Genomic DNA, 6199 nt, shown 5'->3' with positions numbered 1-6199 from the left:
CACACACACACATACACACACACACACACAAACAAACAGACACACACACACACACGCGCACTCGCAAGCACGCACGCACACACACACACACACACACACACACACACACATGAACACACATACACACATGTACACACACAATCTATCAAGATCTTCCAACAGACAAGTCTATCATGATTATCCTGCTATCGGCCTGCACTTACACCCCAGAATATCCTGCAAATTAAAGTGTGGTTCACACAAACAGATACAGACATTATCCATTAGAACACTAGCCTACCATTCCTAGGAGCTGCAACCCCCCCTCGCCAAATGCAAGGGTGACATTTCTAAAACGAAAGCCTCCGTTTCTGTCGACAAAAGACAGCAAAAACCACTCCCAACTGCATGTTAATTGCTTTCAGAACAACCTCTCTTTACAGACTGAGTCTACTGCAGTTAATTTGAAATTGTCCAAGACAGCCTACAATGGTCGAGCAGAAAAATGGTTGACTTAACAGGTGGGTGTCTTGGACAGTGTCACTATAATAATGAAAAAAGAAAAAAAAAGAAAAAGGGGAAAGGTGGGGAGTGGTTGTTTGTACAGGTGATTGACTTGAAGAGATGACCGTTGGAGCAGGTCCAACTGTACATTCTCGCACTTCGTAAACGCTTAATACATTTTCACATCCCCATCGACACAATTTAGATCAATTAGAAGGCAGGTTGCTTTGACCCTACACCAGTCTGTGCCAACCTTAGCTGTGTAGCCAGACACGGAAACTCGACATAACAACTTCCCTTTGCGGGATTTAAACTCATCCTTAAATTGTCTCCATGTTACTAGTGAAGACCCTTCCTGTTACACCACTGACACTAGTTCCATATTCTTCAAATTGTGAGATTTTCCTCACAAAAACATACTTAACAATAAAACATGCGAGTGTTTTCGCATTATACCACACAAAGGTAATATAAACACAAGTAAGCCTTGATATAATACACATGTACTTATAAGAATGTATCTACACAACTCGATTGTCTTAGTATCAGTTTTATTAAGCGTTTTACTTCTCTTGTAATACAAACAGATCACACTAGTGTTGAGCATTAGAGGTGTTACAAGACAGAATAACGAAAAAATGAAAAGAAAGAGGACTGAGGATGATAGGTGTTTGAAAAGAAAGAAGGAGCAAACCACACTAATGTACCCGCCGACCACCCAATTGGATAATCCACACTGAATTCGATTCATATATCTTCATAAACTGCACATTGCATTTTATAAAGACCAGATTTAAAGGTCATTGATCATTCCCCCCACCAAGCCACCACCCCCCTCCTCATTTAATTTTTTTCCTTCTCTCATTTCAGATTTAATCAAGTATACAGCAGATATCAGGTGACACTTGTCTTAATTGATGTTTCTTGCTCTCACGACATTTACATAATTCACCCTGAGTATTCAAAACTGAACAGAATATTCTTTTTCAGTATAATCTGCATAACCTAAAGCCGGATCAGTTCGGAATATAATAGAACCATGAATATACAGATATTTAAAAAAAACTTTAGATAATTTAAAAGGTGAGCTTCAACCTTGCCTGTCAGGGCCAACCAGGACTGAGAGGGACACACAATATCCCAGCAGAAAGACAGGCTCTTGAATAAAAATTCTCCCCACTTGGGATTGGAACTCAGGTCTCCTGTGTGCAGCGGTGAAACACCTAAAAAACTACACTTACGGACACCAGTCTTGTTGGAGTATAAAAGCTTATCATACAGAGTACTTCAGTCAATACAGTAAACTTTCTGAACAAAAAAGCGATATATGCATCGAAAAGCAACCTGCAGTCATGGAGCTCTGATTTCAAATTTATGCAATACAACAAGCAAACCTTGCTTTTGCGGAAGCATTCTTCGAAAAGTAAACAGGTATTAAACAGTATGGTATATTCATCACTATTTTGTTGGTAATATTTATATACATATCCCTTAATCAAATTGTCATCTTCTTTGTAACACATTTTTTAAACCCTACTAACAAGCCATGGAATCAATCCACTGAAGATGATTATTACTTTTTGAGCAGCATTAAAGAGCAGGAAAACAAGTGCCCCTCCATTTGGGACTCGGTGCCCAAGACCAAAAGAAAAGCAAGATAGTGCCGATACCTACATCAACCACTGACCTTACTTCAAACTTCAAGCAGGTATCACATAAATTGTTAAAGTAAATCCCCCCCCCCCTCCCCCCACACACACATTTAAGCACACCTAATAAAAAAGATATTGACGCAAACTATAAAAACATACAAACAGAAAGTATAATAGTTCACCCTGTCATGAAAATATGACTTCAAACAGCAGCACAATTTTTTTTTAAAGAAAATCGCAGAGTGTTGTAATATTCATAGTGTAGTCAACGTATTGGGATTGTTTTAAGAAAACAAAATAAATGTTGCTGGGTGCTAATACCTTGAAAAGACACATGAAATAATCAACCGCATGGCACTCAGAAATAAAAGCCTTACTTTCTGGTTACTTGTTCTGATTTGTACACAACTTGTGTATCAAACTGACTTAAATCCAATTCGTAGGCAAAGCTGGCATGCCATACTGCCAAAAAGAGGTTTATGAAGTAGAGCAGGAACACATTTAAAGCTACAAACAACATTGTACAAGCAGTGTATCTTCTATACATCACAAGCAACATTTAAAGGGTACAGGGAGAAAATGCCAATAATAATTAGCCATAATTTCAATTTGTTACTCTCTGTCTGACCTGCTTCGACCTATGATTTGGCTTTTTCCATTTTGTCCACAATACCATTAATACCAGCAACGACTGTAGCCATGTACTAGTGACATATATAATTAAAACATTTAAACATATATATATATAGGCCTATGGAAAAAATGGCAATAGTCCATTTGAACACGTGAAACAAAGGCTGAGGCCCTCCATTTTGTTCTTGTGACTAATACATCCTTTTCCTCCTAAGGTCTCCATGACTTACACACAACAAACACAGTTGATTTTCAAGGCTACACACTATCATTTTCATTGTCCGAAGAAACAGAAGGCAAAAAACCCACTGTTAGCAAAGTTATGAATCACAAACATTTTCCACAGACACATCTTTTAATATTTATATCCAGGCATAGGAAATATAGCTGCACAGATTTGTGCAGACCTTAATGAGCTGCCCATTCATCATGTGACTGTACGATGGAGTTCACTTAAACTGAAAACAACAGGTTTTGTTTGGTTTGACCACGTTTTTGGTATAGAGAGATTGCTAAAAAAAGCAGAGAAAATCATAATTTTTATTTTCTTTCAGTTTACTGCTACTATTCTTGGATTACCCACGTTCACTTTTAGTGGACTCCACTGTACATGTGACCAACTGCAGGTCAACTGAATCTATATCTCATCTGTAACGTACTTCATATGATTGAAAACAAGACAAACTAACAGTCCACAAAAGTATGAGCTGCCAGAGCCAGACACAGCTGTTTTTATCTATCTATATATCTCTTCTACTTCTACATTCAACAGTGAGACCATTTTAGATTCTTTTTGTGAGACTTTCCATCTCTTTGAATTTTAGTTTACCTACAATTTTATGGCAATTGTAACATAAATAGGCGCTCTATAAGTGCCGAAGATTACGGGTGTTACTTTCTTGAAAAATTTTTTTTCAGGAGTTGAGATTTAAGGATGATAGATGTTTGTTAAGAAAGAAGGAGCAAACCATCCCAGAGCACCCCAGCCACCCACCTTCTCTCTCTAATCAACTGTTTCTACTGTATTTTCTGCGAAACCTCCAAAGTATCATTTCCACTTACTTTCTTCCTGAATAAATCAGTCTGTACGGCCAACATAAATATTGTCATTGTAAATCACAAAATAGGCAAGTTGAAGGAATCAACTGTTAAAACTGCAGAAATCGACCAGGATCAAGAATCCTAAGAGAAATAAAAATTATGCCCCCACCCCCACCCCCCAAACAAAGAAAACTGCCATCTGTTTAAGTAGATCTAGTTCCTTCTAATGTCATGTTTACTCATCTGTTACACCTCCCCACCTCTTCTGTGTATTCAAGCTAATATTTTTACCAAATACAACAAAGATGCCAATTCCTATGAGAACTACAAGTCAAACAAGGACTGTATTTTCAAGTTTTGAGGTTTTCAATAGCAGAGTAAGTAAAAAAAAAAAACAGCCTGAGTTTGTTCTCTATAATATCGAGCCAATCACATTATTTTATTATGTTGTGTATGTGTGCTCATTTCGTAATGATATGTAAGCGTGCGCATATAAGCAAGTAGTTGTGTGTGTGTGTGTGTGTGTGTGTGTGTGTGTGTGTGTGTGTGTGTGGTGTGTATGTGTGTGCACATATGTGTGCGTGTAATGTGTGAGTGAGTGTGTGAGTGTGTGAGTGTGTTTCTGTGTGTATGTGTGTGTGTTAGTGTGTGTGTGTGTGTTGCGTGCGTGAATATCGTTCGTATATGATACATTTATGTACAGTGCCTAGAGCTGTGTTTACACGGGAGTGGGCGCTATAGACATGATCTTCATTATTATTTTTATTAGATTTAAAATCTTTATTATCTAAACCAGTGAAAGTTAACAAATTCATTCACAGAAACTGATAGAACAAAGGTGCCACGAGAGTGTATGTCATTAGAGTCAATTCAGCTGTCCAGACCAGATTCTAGACCCATAAAAAAACCCAAAAAGCAATGAGAATTTGTTGACTAAATCTAGATTCTAGACTAGATCTAGATCTAGATCTAGTAGTGGTAGATAAGAATCCAGATCTAGATCTAGTATACTAACTTTGACCATGAAGAAAGTAATTAGAAGAAATGAAAGACAAATAAAATATTTTTGAAGGTCCCTGAAAATTTAAGTTCTTATTGTTCTGGTAGGCTACAAGCTGCACACATTTAGGCGAATGGACCTACAGTCTACAGTTTCATCGGTTTCACTCTATTATTACCCTAGTTTCAGTCAAAATATGTTGTGAATAATAAGAAGCCTAGGCTACGTTCTGAATCTAGATCTAGATCTAGATTTAGATTCACTAGACCTAGATCTCTAGATGCAGATCTAATCTAGAATCTAGATTCTAGTCTAACATAAGGAGGAATAATAAGTTGTTATAAGTGATTTCGAAGAAAGCCTCAGCCAAAAAATGTTTGAAGTCAAGACTTGGGGATTGAATGACAAAGATCTTTGGTCTACTTGATGTTTCTAAACACTATGGTGTCTATCATAATAAAAAATGCACTTACTTAGCAGCTGTTATCTTCATAAATGCTCATGTCACAGCTTTCACCACTGAAATCAGTTTTGCATTCGAGCGCTCTTCACTATCAATCGTAGCAGACAACGTCTACAAAATAACAACTGGCAATATGGAGACCTGCAGTTCGCAGATTGTGCACAATCAAGTAAAAACTGTTTGTGCAAAAATCGAACAGAGTCACGTCACATAAGTCAAATATATAATTGGTCCATATAAACAATTTCTAGCATGTTAAAAACCAAAATAAAGCTGAAACAGACTTTTGAAAATGACGTATTTTTATTACCTGATGTCTACTCCGCCATGATGAATATTTTGAGTTGAAAACTTCAGCAAAGAATGTTGGGATGCATATGGAATCTATATTTAGATGAAGTAGTAGAGGATTCCCTGAGTCGTTCATACAATTTGGGAACTTTTCATATTGTCTGGCGTGCTTAGAAATATAAACATAACCCTATTATTGACAATGAAGTCATTATCTGGTTTTTGTCCTTCCAGACACTTAAAACAAGCGAGCTTACTTATATTTATAAATCTCTATATTTACCGCTCTGTCACGTGATACTGACGTCACTATACCTTGGCATGGAAGTTCCGTGTCTTTTCATAGAATGTAAACAAACAAACGTGCTGGGTGTATAAAAAGAATGTCGACACGCCCTTTTTTTCCCCTTTCGGTGGCAGTTTCAGTTTGATAAAGTTTGACGCTTTGGACAACCACCTTGCGTTGAGCTATATTTGTTACAGCTGTCATGTTTTTAAACCCCAGAGCGTAAGAAACAAACTGTTAAAAATGTTCAGGGAAGTTCTGCAAATATTTAAAAATATATAATTCGGGAACTTTTTGTCTTCTTTCGGTTCACTGACTATTTTTGGAATATGTGTGCGGTGCGTGTGTGT

The 6199-nt window shown here is 37.2% G+C and overlaps 1 protein-coding gene across 1 annotated transcript in view; it reads right to left on the bottom strand.

Annotated features, from left to right (window-relative positions):
- Positions 1 to 81: 81 nt before the first annotated feature.
- LOC101845747 (leucine-rich repeat protein soc-2) overlaps positions 82 to 6199 on the bottom strand; it is a gene marked incomplete at its 5' end in the record, with an annotated part of 45855 nt that continues 39737 nt past the window's right edge. Inside the window, 1 exon segment of the mRNA XM_013090658.2 lies at positions 82 to 94.

Source organism: Aplysia californica, unplaced genomic scaffold, assembly GCF_000002075.1.
Source record: "Aplysia californica isolate F4 #8 unplaced genomic scaffold, AplCal3.0 scaffold01397, whole genome shotgun sequence".
Taxonomy (NCBI): Eukaryota; Metazoa; Mollusca; class Gastropoda; order Aplysiida; family Aplysiidae; genus Aplysia; species Aplysia californica.
The sequence above is the reverse complement of the archived record's forward strand: the minus strand, read 5'-3'. Positions and strand labels throughout refer to the sequence as shown.